This window comes from Pollachius pollachius (assembly GCF_949987615.1).
Source record: "Pollachius pollachius genome assembly, chromosome: 15".
Lineage (NCBI taxonomy): Eukaryota > Metazoa > Chordata > Actinopteri > Gadiformes > Gadidae > Pollachius > Pollachius pollachius.
In genome coordinates this window covers 1,656,740-1,673,006 of record NC_136948.1, presented here as the reverse complement: position 1 = coordinate 1,673,006, position 16,267 = coordinate 1,656,740, and the positions used below count along the sequence as shown (strand labels likewise).

Below are 16,267 nucleotides of genomic sequence, written 5' to 3'. Positions count from 1 at the left end.
ATTATTCACACACACACACACACAAAATACAAACACAAACATACACACATTATACACAAACATTATCCAAACACACACATTACAAACACACATTTTGATAAAATATGTCTTTAAGAATACTAGTACGGATATGTACTGGGCCTTGATCAATATGAACAGACCCCCCCCCCCCCCCCTTAATCTATCCTCCATCATGATCCACACATCTAGTCAGTCTGTGGTCGTGTGATGCTACAGACCTCTCTGTGGTCATGTGATGCTACAGACCTCTCTGTGGTCATTTGATGCTAAAAGCCTCTCTGTGGTCATGTGATACTACAGACCTCTCTGTGGTCATGTGATGCAGCAGACCTCTCTGTGGTCATGTGATGCTACAGACCTCTCTGTGGTCATGTGATGCTACAGACCTCTCTGTGGTCATGTGATGCTGCAGACCTCTCTGTGGTCATGTGATGCTGCAGACCTCTCTGTGGTCATGTGATGCTACAGACCTCTCTGTGGTCATGTGATGCTACAGACCTCTCTGTGGTCATGTGATGCTGCAGACAGACCTTTCTGTAAGTTCTCAGCTGCGTCAGAACATACGAGTTTCTATCGTACCTCCCTTAATGCTGATTGGTCCTATCGTACCTCCCTTAATGCTGATTGGTCCTATCGTACCCCCCTTAGTCAGTAGCGTTCGGTGACCCTAAATTTCAGTGGGGCAGAAACTACTGGCGTATAACAACAACCACAATTTGTTTTTGTAATATGTATATACATATATAATACTGCATTATACATTATTATATATATACAGTATACATATATATATACTTTGTTTAAAGGTTAGGTTTCTTATTAATGGTTGTTAGGTTATAGGTTCATCCTTAAGATTAAATTGACAAGTAAATACTCTAATTTATTTTAAACTAATATGAAATTGAATTAAAAAATACTGAAATTAATAAAACAAAATTATTATATAAAGTTATAAAAAACTGAGAAGCAATGTGATACATATACATTAACGAAAACATTTATTAACTGCATTTACGATATTAGGTTATTTAGATAGGTATTTAGCTTTTCATTATTTATTTGATAATATCCTATGATGTACAATATGAACACAATCATACTAAATGTAAATAGCGTTAACATCATGAAAACAGAGATATAATCTTTCTGCAGAACAAATAATAGAACGTATAATGGTGCGTTCACATCGCTGGAAATTATGGGGAAAACCTTTTCGCGAAGTCGGAAGTCGTGACGCACATGAACATGGAGGAACATGAATGTTTGACTCAATATAAAAAACCAACCATCATATCACATACTGTACTATTGATTGACGTTGTAACGTCTGTTGGCACGACTTTGCTCAGTTTTAAACGTTGTGTACTGGTAAACCAGCTCTATATAGGGGCAAGTGTAGCCTTCCATACTGTGGCAATACTGTATGTGCTTCTCATTAATAAAAGCAAAAGGATAGGTGATAGGCATCAAGGAAATAAAGGAATACAATCTTAGGACTGATCCTACTAAGTTCAGTTTAGTTCTGACTAGTTTTTATTAGAAAAAACCCCTGCTATTAAGAACTTTTAGATTCCCAACCGGCTGTTTCCCAAGTGCACATGACGGTCGCTCTCGGGAACACGCGTAAGTGTGAGCGTCATGACTGGTGAGCCGTCTCGTTATCACCAGGAGAGTGAACGCGCCTTAAATCCTTATTCAGTTCCCTACCCAGCTGGCGTGTAGAACCAAGACGGCTGCTGGCCCACGACTGATCTGACTGGTTTGGAGACAGTCTGCCTGGGCGACCTGATTGGCTGCCTGGGTCACATGGTGTTGGCTGTGGAAATCATCATCATCATCGTGTTGTGTTGTGTACTAAAGTGAGATCATCGTTGTGTTGTGCACTAAAGTGAGATCATCATTGTGTTGTGTACTAAAGTCAGATCATCATTGTGTTGTGTACTAAAGTGAGATCATCATTGTGTTGTGTACTAAAGTGAGATCATCATTGTGTTGTGTTGTGTTCCCTAGGTGGAGCAGGGTCAAGAGACAACACCGTCACCAGCGTCATAACACCTAAACTGCCAACACACAAAATGGCGTCCAGTGAAGTATGACCTGTAATGGTGGCGGCAGATTCCAGAGATACGAGAGCCTCACCGCCCACGGTGTCCATGGTTACGCACAAACTTCACTTCTTAAATCATCCCAGTCTGTGTGTGTTTGCTTGTGTGTCCGTGCGTGCAAGCGTGTGTGTGTTTGTCTGTGTGTGCGTGTGAGTGTGTGTGTGTTTTGTCTGTCAGCGTAGGACATCTGATATCAGGTCGCAGTAGAGCAGGAGAGTCTCTCTGACTTTCACTTTCCTTTGACTCCTCTGGCACAAAACAAACATATCCACACTGCACACCCACTCTCTCTCTCTCTCTCTCTCTCTCTCTCCCCCTCCCCCCCCCCTCTCTCTCTCACACCCACACACACACACACACACAGACAACATCTACGTAGTTTCCTTGTACAAGAGGACCTACAGTGTGTATATATCTCGTCACATTAGACTTCTGCACTAATTGATAAATGTTCGGTCTAGTAAACCGATATCCAGCCCGCGTCGCCTCGTCTGAACCCACGCGGAGGAAAGAGTGACTTTCTCTTTCAGATGACCACGGGATTTATTTGATATCAGTACTTATGACTTAAAAAAAAGGAACAAGCTCCATTCACAGACTATTGGTCAAGAGTCCCCTTGGCCAGAGCCGCAATGATATGCAAATTTGAAGCGTTCATAAGCGACAACTATACCACAAAACAAGATCTCATGAAGACGCCCTATTTTAACATGAGCAGCTATGGCTCAGAGGAGATAACTCCTCCCACTTTATGGCTCAGAGGAGATAACCCCTCCCACTTTATGGCTCACAGGAGATAACCCCTCCCACTTTATGGCTCACAGGAGATAACCCCTCCGACTTTATGGCTCAGGAGATAACCCCTCCCACTTTATGGCTCACAGGAGATAACCCCTCCCACTTTATGGCTCACAGGAGATAACCCCTCCCACTTTATGGCTCAGAGTAAATAACCCCTCCCACTTCATGGCTCAGAGGAGATAACCCCTCCCACTTTATGGCTCAGAGGAGATAACCCCTCCCACTTTATGGCTCACATGAGATAACCCCTCCCACTTCATGGCTCAGAGGAGATAACCCCTCCCACTTTATGGCTCACAGGAGATAACCCCTCCGACTTTATGGCTCAGGAGATAACCCCTCCCACTTTATGGCTCACAGGAGATAACCCCTCCCACTTTATGGCTCACAGGAGATAACCCCTCCCACTTTATGGCTCAGAGTAAATAACCCCTCCCACTTCATGGCTCAGAGGAGATAACCCCTCCCACTTTATGGCTCAGAGGAGATAACCCCTCCCACTTTATGGCTCACATGAGATAACCCCTCCCACTTTATGGCTCAGAGGAGATAACCCCTCCCACTGTCAGTCTGCATTCACAGGCTGTGACTGACCTCTAGTGGAGGAGATGAGAGCAGAGGAAGACGGGGTAGGATGGGCCTACAACTGGTGTACAGTATTATGTATAAATGTTGCTGTTTGAGATAATGCTTTATAATCTACAGTTGGTTTATAAGTAACTAATGTACTGTTACTGATGTTTACTGATGTTATTATACAGCTTTTGCTGTTTTCGGTGGATAATTCTCTATGTATCTACAGTTGGTTTATAAAGTAACCAATGTGCAGTTACGAAAACATTACAGATGTTATTAAGCAGCTGTTGCTGTTTTAGGTGTATAATGAGATTGCACCAAACAGTTAAATAAAAGAAGAATTTTCAAACTTTGTGTTGAATGAATAGTTGTTTTATTTGCACACTAACAGTTAATGTTAAAACATACAGACGCAGGCGTATCGCCTCCAAATGAATGCTGGGTAATAAATGTGTTAATCATAGCTGCCCACAAAATCGATGCGTCCTCATCAATCACTTGTCAACAGAGCAGAATTCTGCAAACAACCCTGAGCAGGTTATTAAAGAGACACAGCGACTGTCCAGTTTGAAACAAAATTCAAATAGTTTGAAACAAATTTCAAATAATAAAATTCAAAAAGTCAATTTGAATCCGAAATAATGTTTGAAAGCAGAGCTGGAGACTTGAGGCTTGACTTGACCTGTGAGACTGGACTCAGACTCCCTGCTGTGAGACCGGACTCAGACTCCCTACTGGGAGACTTGACTTGACCTACTTGAGACTTGACTGCTTGGAGTCTCGGGTCTCTCTCTCTGGGGACAGAAAGTAAAGACGTGGTCACATTCCATAAGGGCTGTTTTAAACGATCGGTGTATCATATCATCACTGCATGCATCGTTAGTCTGTTGCATAATTATTCCAAAAAAACAATGCTTCCAAATATGTCCCTTCTTTAAACTGGTCTCATGTGCCAAGCTAAGGTAGGCCTAGTGTTGATGAACCAAACATCGGAATATTAAGAAATATTGAGAGAATGAAGTACAGAGAAGAAGTGAAACAACAATCAAATAAATCATTGACTTAAAAGTGTCAGGGGCGTGTGTGTGTGTGTGTGTGTGTGTGTGTGTAAACCAAATAAACGCATCATCGCATGACTGTTCCCGCCTCGGACACTCGGTGATAAACTGTCAGACCAACACAGTCTCACTTTAAATTCCGGCTGTTGGCAAGTGCACTTTAGTGTCTGTCACTGACGGGTAAAAGTACCCTTCTGCGTAGGGTGACCAGATGTTCCGCTTTGTGCGGGACAGTCCCGCATTTCCATTACTTTGTACAAAATTGAGACGTTGTCCCGCATTGTTATTGACAGTCATACTCGAGTTTTTGAAATAAGTGTTTTATAATCTGGCATTTATCAAAAAGCTGTGTGCGGAGACAGCACTGAGGGCTGTCATCAGGGAGTTGGCGGGCTATCTGATCACGTCAATGAAACGTGGACGCGGACGCAGGTTAAGGGCACGCCCACCAACAAGAAACAATGCAAAGGCGATCCTAGGCGATCGCCTAGGGCGGCAAATGCGTAATTAATTAATTAATTAAATTTAACTAAATAAGCGAAATAAAACATGTTCACTACAATGTGATGCCATACCCGGCGATGTTTGACGTTCAGAGCGGTTGCTCCAGCAGCCCAATCACTCCTGTTTTAACCCGACTACGGCTCTAATAGACGCTGGGAGCATCTTTCCTATTGGACAGTTATTAGATTTTTTTTTCTGTGAAAATGGCGGACATACTTTTTATTCTGGTTGGAAAATATGATAATTTAGTATAGTTACGCCATTAAAAGTGTTGATGTAAACATTTTTGGCGAGAAGTGTGCATTTTACTTTCAGAATCTTAGCTCTGTGAATGGTAGGGGGATAAATATATTATTATGAAATATAATAATTATATTATTATATTAATTATTATCATTCCAATGATAGCAATGTGAAGATAGTTAAAATGCTGTCATCTATGAAAGTGAATCGCACCGCACGACTACGAGTTGCCTTTATTTGACGCACCAAAAACGTATAAGGAAAACAGCACATCCAACGAACAAACATATCATAGTCAGTGATGCTGGCGGCAACGATACACGCACATGTTAACATTAAACAACACGCAACTACACACAGCCCCGAACCCATTAACCCCACTTAACCTAACAACCAAACAAGTTGACAAAAGCCCCTTTTTTCAACTGACAACCCCAATTCCCAGGATCCCCTGCGCGACCCCGGAAGAGTCGCCACAATAATAACGTTTTTTGTGACTCCCGCATTGTCTGTGTCGTTTCACGTCGTATTCACCTCCGTGTGAAATGGAAAAATGACTCAAGCAAACTTCACACAAAACTTTACCAAACTCGCCTTTCACTGGTTTCACCCAGGGACAGATGGTTTCCCATTCTTTACTGTAGCTGCATTTCCTCAGCCGTATGAGTCGTGCTTTCCTCCGTCCCGTGCTGCATGCCTTTCTCACTCCTCCCTTATTAGTCAATTTATCTCGGATGCCGGGCCGAAACATGGACCTATTAAAGAAACATTTGTTTTACTAAGACTCCTTTCGGCTGCCCACCCCAAATAAATAAAGAAAACAGCTAATTTAACGCGTTTGAAAAGAGAAAAGTTAGATTTTATTAGTACATGGTATAACGATAATTATGAGCCTTTGATTGACATCCAGACATTTTTTTGTGGGGACACATTCCTGTTCCCCAATTGTATTGGAGTGAACGGCGATATCTACTTCCGGACCTCCATGAATTGAGGGACCCGTCCACAGCCCGCTAAACAGCTGCAATACCAGGCTTGGCCGCTGAGCACTGGTGGATTGCGGAAGTACGCACTGCTCCCGGGGGCCTGGCGTTGCCTCCGTTGCCTCCTCTAAGGAACCCTGAACCCGGCCCTGTTCGTCTCGCGGTAATGAGGTCACCTGTCGCAGCTCGCGCTCTGTTTGCATTGATCAAACTATCTGTTGCTGCGTCTCGTTAAACTTAAACGGTTGGTCTCCCCAACCGTTTATCAGTCTAAGGTCTCAATATGCGGTAATCTTAATAATGGTTAAAAAGTTTAATCATAGCGTGGTGTGAATGTTCCGGTTAACGGTTATGACTGACCGGCGATGGATCTGTTCTTCTGTTCTCCAGGTGAACCGCGAGGTCACGAACACTTTTCGAAGTAAAACGGACCACAAGATCTGGAGCAGCTGTGAGTTGTTTATTATCCACGAAGCCGACTTGATATGTTTAATAATGTTAGTTCTGGATGTAATTTGAGTTGAACTGTTTTAAATTTGTGTTTCCTTGTGGATATGGGTCTGTTTTGTCTGATGTCTTGGCAGTCATATTTTAATTGAACCCTTCATGGTTTTATTTGTTTTTCTCCTTTTTGAAGGATTTTTGATTTAATATTTTATTCAAAATATTATTTCTTCTATTCCTCAAACAGTTGATTGAAAATAATGTATGTATGACCTATAATATTGGCTTATTGATTTGGATAGCTCTTTGCATTGAAATGATTGCATTGAAGAAATTCTGTTAGTATTGGAACACGGCCCAGTCTGACTCAGCAGAAACCATGGACCTATTAAAGGCAGAAACTCGACTCATGGAAGCACGAGACCTCAATCAAACTTTAAAATGGCCTTCATCATAAGAGTGTTAAAGTAGGCGGGAAAATGACGGCGTACAATGCCTCTGTCTGTCTAGATAGACGGTAGAGCGACAGAACTGAATTGAATGTGAAAGAATAAGTCACTTATAAGCTATTCACATGGAAGTCAAATGAGGATTGTTGAAGCGCAATCTTTGAAGTTAAATGGGATAGAATATATCTAGCTTTTTTACATGATTTTCATTGGATGATGCACTAATTAAATCAGGGCCCCGCTTCGTGTTAAATGAGCTCACCTGTGGCGGCTCGCTCTGTTTGCTTTGATCCATCTGCTGCCGAGTTTCGTTCAGTAATCAATAAATTATATGTTGGTTTCCCCAACTGTTATCAGTCTAATGTCTATTAGATCGATACACGGTAATCTTATTAATGGTTAAGACCTTGAACCATGATGTGGTGGGAATCTTCCGGTTACCGGTTATGACTGACCGATGATGGATCTGTTCTTCTGTTCTCCAGGTGAACCACGAGGTCACAAACACTTTTCGAAGTAAAACGGACCCCAAGATCTGGAGCAGCTGTGAGTAGTTTATTATCTACAAGGCCGACTTGATATGTTTAATAATGTTAATTTGGGATGTAATTGGAGGTGAACTGTTTTATATGAGTGTTTCCTTCAGGGATATTGGACTATTCGGGTGGTGTGAGTGGATGTTGGTCTTCATGTTGGTTGTGTGGCTGATTTAAGAGGTTTAGTGTCAATGCGTTGGTCCAGTCATGTATTAATTGAACCCTTAATGGTTGCATCAGTGGTTGTTTTGGGATTTGTGTTTAAGGGTTAGTTAAGTCAAAAAAATATTGGTTTCAAGTTTTAATGACATTTCTACGTTTAACTAGAATAAGTTTGAAGATTGAAGCTCACTGACTTCCATGGTAAAAAAGTTGATTGAAAATATCAAAAGCTTAATAACGAACTGTTTTTTTTACTTGAGTAGGTGACCCTAGAAATGTGGGATTAGATGGTTGCCAAAGAGGAACGATTGAATAGTTTAAATGAACAGTGAACATGAAGCAATGTTGCCACTGTGTTCAGTCGTTAATTTATACTCTGAAACTGATCAGCTCGTTGCACTCCTTCACAGGTCAAGAAGAAGAAACGCATTCTGTGAGTATCCCAATTGAACCATGAAGAAGAAACTGCGAACTGTAAGTCCAGATTTTTCCTTTTTGGGAATCATTTTGGCCTCCTGTTTGGTCCGGTTGGTCAGGGTTGATAGGTGAAGATTGATGTAGTTAAAAGTAGTGCAGTATAGGTTCTAAGTGAATGGTGTACGACTAGTTGGATTTCTATGGGTAAAGCTATAACATACTCCAGGGTTGTGTTCAGATTTTCTTCAGCCCACTTCGCCACTACTTTCCTGAACCTTGCATCACTTTACGTGTGTGCTGTCTTACTGATGGGGGTCTGGTCTGAGCGATCAGAGATGCATGCTAGGGTACTGTGCTGTCTGAAGTCTACAGTTCTGTAGACGTGCCCTCTCAGGGGAAACCAAGTGTTTAAGAGGCCGTCGTAACGTCAGTTACGTGAAGGGGAATGTCTATCAAGATGGTGATGGGACTCCCCTGAGGAGAAACTCATGGGGCAAGATGGGAGGGCTCCTCATCTCAGCAACTAGAACACAACCTGGTTCCTGCACCTGAGAACCATGGAGCACATTTCAACGTTCCCCTCCATACATCTTGAAGCCGTAGCGATGGTTTCTCTACCTCCACAGCTGGAGTAGAGCACTATTGCAGCTCAGAATGGGTCCTTGTTGGGATCTTTCCAGGTCGGTTTCTGATTTGAGGGGACCCATCTTCCAGGCCCAGCTGGCCTGGCCCATTACTCTGCAGTACAGCCTGAGAAAGACTTGCATCTGAGCCAGCAGAAGGCTCATCGGCCTGCTGCTCAGATGGGATGAAGAGGATCTTGCTGTTGAAGACTCACCACCCCTCCACTGGGTGGTCCTTCTCAACAGACCACCTACCTCACCCCTTCCATCCAATCCTGTCCCTGTCCTCGCGCTCATTAAGCGGCACCATTTGTATGTGAACATCACTGAGGACAGTACTGAACAATGTTTAACCATGAGTATGATGATGGGTACGGCTTGGCTCAGGAGGTAGTGCGGGTTGGCTTGTAACCGGAAGGTTGCTAGTTCGATTTACGGCTGCTCCTAGTGTAGTGCAGAGATTTCCCTGAGAAGGACACCTAACCTGAACTGTGTTAAATGCCAAATGTCCTAAATGTAAATAAAAGTAATACTAAAGTATGTGAGACAAAGTATACTACTTGTTAATAAAGTCTTTAATTTGTATTTCTTTCACACGTGTGCGCCTGGTCAGAGTTTGACCATGCATGGGGTTCATGTGTAATTTTAACATGCAAATGGTTCATGTGCGCATGGTCAGCTTTTAACCTGGCAAATGGTTCTTCGTGTAAGTGGTCAGCTTTTAACCTGGCAAATGGTTCTTCGTGTAAGTGGTCAGCTTTTAACCTGGCAAATGGTTCTTTGTGTGTGAGTGGTCAGCTTTTAACCTGGCAAATGGTTCTTCGTGTGAGCGGTCAGCTTTTAACCTGGCAAATGGTTCTTTGAGTGGTCAGCTTTTAACCTGGCAAATGGTTCTTTGTGAGTGGTCAGCTTTTAACTTGGCAAATGGTTCTTTGTGTGGTCAGCTTTTAACCTGGCAAATGGTTCTTCGTGTGAGTGGTCAGCTTTTAACCTGGCAAATGGTTCTTTGTGTGTGAGTGGTCAGCTTTTAACCTGGCAAATGGTTCTTCGTGTGAGTGGTCAGCTTTTAACCTGGCAAATGGTTCTTTGTGTGAGTGGTCAGCTTTTAACCTGGCAAATGGTTCTTTGTGAGTGGTCAGGGTTCTAGTCCCCTCAAGATTTAAACTATTGCTTTAGTTGGAGGCCTATTATATGTTTTGACTTTTCAGCTACGTTTCTGCATGAGTTCAGCCTGACCAAATCACCACGGAAACAAAGTGAGTGGTACAGGCTGATTAATGCCAACAGGTTCAGATCGTCACAGCAAACAAGGTCTACAATGGGAAGGAGCAATGGATGCCTGAAACAATGGATGATGGCCTCCGGATGGACAGAAGTTTGGAAATGTACCAAAAGATCTTTGTAAATAGTTACTTAAGCATGAGAGTCCACGACGTGGCTGCCCTTCTGAACCCCGGAGGATGATGGCTGGCGGGCCCTGTGGATCAAGACTTTTGTGCTGAGATGAAAGCCTTTCTCAGGCCGAGTTATAATTTACAGGTCCACTTGATTCAGAAACCAACCTTGGAAACATCCCAACCATGGTCCTCTTCAAGCTGCAGTTATGCTATTCTTCAGAGGAGGAGGTAAAGAAACCCTCACTGGGGCTTCAAGATCTATGAAGAGGAACATTGAAATTTGCTCCATGGTTCTCAAGTAGCAGCTAGGTTGTATTCTACTCACTAACCGTTGGAGCCCCCCCATCCTACCCTTGGTGTCTCTCTTTGGGGAGTCCCTCTCACGGTCCTGAAGGATGTTCCAGTTTGTGTAACTGATGTTACGACAGCCTTTGAACACTTGGTTTCTTCTGAGGGGGTACATCTACAGAACTGTGGTCTTCAGACGGCATATTATCCTACCATGCATCTCTGGTCACCAAGACCACACCCAGATCAGTAAGGCAACAATCATGCAATGTGAATGCAACGTTTGGAGAGTAGCAAGGAAGTGGACAAAAGGTGTAAGAGCATGTCATGTCTGTAGCTCTGTCAAGGGGAGGGAAGATTAATGGTTTATTTTAGTACGTTGTTCCTCTAAAAAATACACTTTATACCTGTACATATCTAGATAATTTACAAAAGTGGTCTGAGATGAGGGATGTCAGTTAAAGATATTCAGGTTAAATGTGGTTACAAGACATGATGGTTATAAGTTTATTGTACAGTTCTAAGCCTTGTTTATTGTTAGTCGATTTGTTAGACGGGGGAACTGTGTAGTTAAAATTATTAGTTCTGTACATAAACCAACAGCAACAAACTACTAGATCGACTCAAGGTAAGTCTGTTGGCTGTATTGTGAAATGAGACGATGGACCCCAAGATCTTCATCCTCGTTCAGCTCAAGGTGAGGTGCTGGTTACGTTACTTATTGCTGGTTTGGTTTGTACTGGAATATTGGTATTCCAGTTGGAAGGTGTTGAGCTTTCTGCAGAGGTCTGTTAGATGTGTGCAGTTTGTGACCATCTAATGCTGCAGTGCGGTGTATGAGCTTGCTGTATCCTTTGAGCAAGAGGTGTAGTGCAGAACATAAGAGGCCAATATGGGCGCTTTATTTGGTTTCATTATGATTGGCATTGATTTCATAAAACATTCTAGCACCAAAATCAGTAGTTGGCTGGATGTTGAGTCACCTGATCAGGGGAACTGGCATTATGAGCAGAATTTGCATTTGCATTACCTCATCACTAATGAGTTTACACTATTGGGTCATCTGGCAGTAGGATTGGCATTTGCGTAATCTCATCACTAACGAGGGTAACCTATTGGGTCATCTGGCAGTACGATCAGGATTGGCATTTGCGTAACCTCATCACTAATGTGTTTACACTATTGGGTCCTCTGGCAGTACCCGATTTCTATCTGTAACCATCTGGCATATTTGTCTTGTGCTTTAGGTAGGGCATAATTCTAAAACGTAACATTAGTTGCTAAATTGCGTTTATCGCTAAATTTTACCTACGGCTTGGATAACTGCGCTGTACTTCAGTCAACGGACTCTCACTGCGTACCGAACAGCATTCTTGCGCGCACATTTTTGAGTCGCGAATAAGATCGGAGACAATTTGGCATTTTCCTACTACGGAGTACGATCATCCCAGCAGCTGAATGTGGCCAAGTATCATTTTACTATTAAATGAACTATTGATACTGCTAGTGAGGTAAATATCTGGGCTGTGAGTTTCAGTTAAATTGCAAGGAATTACTTTTTTACTATACTTTTGTGGGCAAATAGTTAGGTAACCTTCTGAAATTAATCAACAGCTAAAATCATGGAACCATGTCCTACATGCTTATACAGTAATATGGACTAAACTGTACAGAGCTGAACTTGTAGCTGTAGTTTGTGTCCCAAGGTGTCTGCCTCCACACCTCCCTGCTGTCACCACTGGTCTAAGAAGTCCATAAAGGTTAGGTAAGGGCACTTTCAGTTTCAGGGCTTGGGCTGAATAACTTTCTGTAGTTGATGCAGTCTCTTCTAGACTTCAGAAGTAAAAGGAATTGTTCAATGTTGTCATTTGCATAAATCAAATGGTACAGCTGGTCAAATATGGTAATTGTAGCATAAGAGTAGCAATTAAAAGTTGCTGCATCACCTCCCGTATCTGGTGGTTGTTACCATGTGATCCCAGAGTGTGATGTTATATTGGCGTTGTGATGTCTTGTTTTTAAAGTGATGAATGTTGTGTCAACAGTGGGGGCGGGCGCAACTCCAGTACTTGCTTTCTTGAACCTGTATGATGCACAAGATGTTGATCCGACCGCACAGGTGAGCTTTTGATATGGACGGTTTCACATTGATGTCGCCGTATTTACCCATCTTTAACATTATGACCTTCCCAAAGTGAACTCTGCAGGGTGGTCGGAAGGCTGTAGATGTGGAGGACGGAGCGGTCAGCCAGGCTCACCAGTGTAAGTGGCATTTGATTGTGTCATTTAACTTGCTGTTGTGATACTATGGAATATATTTGCTCTGATGTGTCAATGTTGCATCCATTTCAATAATGATAATTGAGTTACAAGGATTTCTATTGGAGAATATGCTTGATTAGGATTGGTTCAGTACCTTCAGTGTGTGGAAGTTCGCCTTTCTTAAGTCGGCCAACCTGTATGTCTCTAGTTAATAAATAAAGCTAGGAAGTTATAGCACAGCTATTTAGTTATAGCACATTGTCTTCCGAGATTGAATCACATGTACATCCTGTATGAAACAAGACGGCTGTGATCGTGTTCATAAAGATGCTGTCTGACTTCACAGGATCTCCTGGGCAAGGCATGGGGCACCAACCGAGGCTGATCACCAAGCTGTTCTGAAACGCCTAAGGCCAGAGATTATTTTAGTTCTTAGTTTTTTGTTTTTTCTTAGTGGTAGTTCTGATTTTCATTCTGTGAAATTGTGATATGTGATATGAGGCAATATCTTGGGTCATCTGAGTAGTTAGCTATTTTTGCCCCTATTGCTGCTTCTGCCACTATAGTTTATACATTACTCAATAAATTGAAATGTAAAGTTAAAGTTGGATATTTGTTACCGCTTTACAAGTGCAACGGTGTTTCTTACCAGATGTTAGACCGAGCTACCACTGTTGTTACCAGACATTGAGGTGAAACCACCGGTTTGTTACCAGACATTGAGGTGAAACCACCGGTTTGTTACCAGACATTGAGGTGAAACCACCTGTTGTCCAGAATAGGACCCGTGGTGGAGGGCAGCTAATGGGGAGCAGTGCTGGAGGACCTGCTGGGAAGGATATCCCTCGTGGGGTAAAGACACCCGTCTCTGAGGTGATTATCACACTCACCTCAATGCAATATAGAGTACTACTACTGCTAAACGAGCCACTTAACCTCTCCTACATCTGTCTCTTCAGCCATCCTTTCGACCAAAATTATTTTGGGAACATTCCCTGGGTATATATTTTTATTTAGCCTCTTAGTCATTTCTCTTCTAGATGTGAAGGCTGCAGAGGACCCACCAGGATCCCCTTGGAGGACAACAATTGGACTACGTAAGGTCTTTGGAAGGTAAATGACAGATGTTGGTCAACATTGAATTCTCATAATCTCGTCACAACCAGAAGTGCACTCTTGAATTCACACTTTTAGATTCCTGAGTTACAAATAACTGAAGATGGTTGGTCCTACACAATGATTTCCAGAGTATCTATGTTGGGGCAGGTTTCAAATAGGAAAATAAATCTCTATTAATCTTTTACACTCCATCCAGCACTACAGTTCAGAATGACTTCCAAAGAATGAAGCCCACCCACCCATCGTCCAGCTAGTGGTGTTCACCAGACCAGGAACCCTGAGACCTGAAGGAGGAGCCATGCATCTGGAGGAACAGCATGAGGCTACCTGCCAAGTATTACTCGTAAGTTGGCATAAACTGTGTAGTTTACTCCCAGACATTCCAGTGAACCACCACTGATACCAGACCGCCCATAGTACCACTGATACCAGACCATCAAACCACTGCTATTACCAGCCAACTGCTGATGCATGTTACCAGAGCAGAAAAACTACCACTGTGACGGTTGCCAGACATTGAGGCCAAACTACCGCTGTTTGTTACGCCCAGACTTCCACGAGGAGGGGGGCTGACGGCTGGAGGACCTCCCTGCTGGTGGGGCGAGTGACACCCAACTCTACAGGGATGACCACGGAGGAGAGAGAGCTGGAGCTGTGCATCCTGAAGGGGAATCTGCTACTGATGGTACTGATACTGGGCAGGATGGGGCGTTGGGCTCTCCATCAGATGGTACTGGGTTCCAACCCCAAGTCAGAATACATGTAATGACATGCATCAGAATGCATGTCATTACAAGTCTCTTTGGATAAGGGGGTCTGCTAAATAACTGAATGTTGTGTCATTTTGAATAGTGACAGTGATCCATGTCATCTATTTTTGCACGGAGCGGTTCAAGTGCTGTGTTCAGTCTGGGAAGGACACACCTGAGCTGTTTCATACCTGCATCTCTAAACAGCTGAAGCCCTTCAGGTCAGTAGTGCTCTGCTGGAGATTACATGACCTAGGATATTGTGTTAATTAACTACAGTTGTAATAACCTGTTTAACGTGACACTGCATTTCTTTCTCTGGCAACATTTCAGTGACCAACATCATCCCTCATCACAGCTTATCATCGCTGGCCTGTGGATTCATCTCCTACACTCACACAACGTGACTTTGTCACCATCTGTTGCACGTTAGGATGCTAACGTCTTCCACCAAGGGTTCCTGCCTTCCCACAGTGGGAGTGTTCCTTGTCCTTCAAGGAGTTAGGGTTCAGTGTTAGGGACAGAGTTAGGGAGAGATGGTTGAGTCCTGGCTGGTTTACGATGAACCGCTCGAATGCTTTGTCAAAATGTTTCAATGGGCAAACACTCACATACACATAAAATGTATAATAAGTGTTTAGAAAATAAATTCTGATAAAATTCTGTCTGTGTGGCTTTTTATTACCATTAAACAATTTTCTCTAACCTCAACCTCCCCCCCTCACTTCTCCCTTCACCCTAAACTCCCCTCTACCTTAACCTCCCCTCTACCTTAACCTCCCCTCTACCTTAACCTCCCCTCTACCCTCACCTTAACCTCCACTCTACCTTAACCCTCCTAACCTTCCTACCCCTCCCACTGTTTACTTTTCTTATTTCTGGATTATGATGTACTTGGAGTATAAGATATATGATTAAATGAGCATAAAAATGTCAATCCATGAGAAATGTAAGGCAGTATGTATCCTATTGTTACAAGAGACTTAACTTTGAATATCCTAATCGTTCAGTCTCTACGGGAACTATCTCTTTTGAATTTCATAATTTCCTATTCCTTCATGACCATGTAATGGGCGGATACAGTTGCTTGCCATAGCTTTAGGAAAGCAGTCTCTTAGCCATCTAGTTGAGAGCACATCGTTCAGACTACGCTCTGTTGAGGTACATAATGGCCTTTGTTAATGCTGCTGATGGATGGATGTACAAGAGGGAGGTTTAGCAATGGGTCTATTTCCGTTGACACTGATATGAGTTGCCTCATTTCTCTCTTTGTCGCTGCTAGCCTCTACAAATAGCTTTCTCTCTTGTGTTTGGTGTAATTTGTTCCATTACGAGCCTAGCATTACGCGGCCAAGCAGAACACAGCCCCGGGCCCTAGAAAGCTGGACGCATAGCTTTGGTTTAACATGTGATTGCAGTTCTGATTGCATTGGCTGTGTTTACATCGGTGCCTCTTGGAAGAAGTGGGCCAGCTTTTAGCGCAGGAAAGACAACAGGGAGGGGAAGGGGTGGCAGGGCGTGAGGCTTAGG

General features: G+C 43.0%; 2 long non-coding RNA genes across 2 annotated transcripts; both read left to right on the top strand.

Annotated features, from left to right (window-relative positions):
* The first annotated feature begins 6,680 nt into the window (after positions 1-6,680).
* LOC307086643 lies at positions 6,681-8,661 on the top strand. The gene is made up of 3 exons (XR_013812452.1): positions 6,681-6,742; positions 7,670-7,730; positions 8,293-8,661. It is a non-coding gene; the product is annotated as an uncharacterized lncRNA (long non-coding RNA).
* Positions 8,662-10,926: 2,265 nt separating this feature from the next.
* Positions 10,927-15,298, top strand: LOC307086640. Its single transcript, XR_013812449.1, has 9 exons — positions 10,927-12,372; positions 12,653-12,726; positions 12,803-12,869; positions 13,216-13,742; positions 13,910-13,982; positions 14,185-14,331; positions 14,539-14,673; positions 14,841-14,958; positions 15,071-15,298. It is a non-coding gene; the product is annotated as an uncharacterized lncRNA (long non-coding RNA).
* The last annotated feature ends 969 nt before the right edge of the window (positions 15,299-16,267 follow it).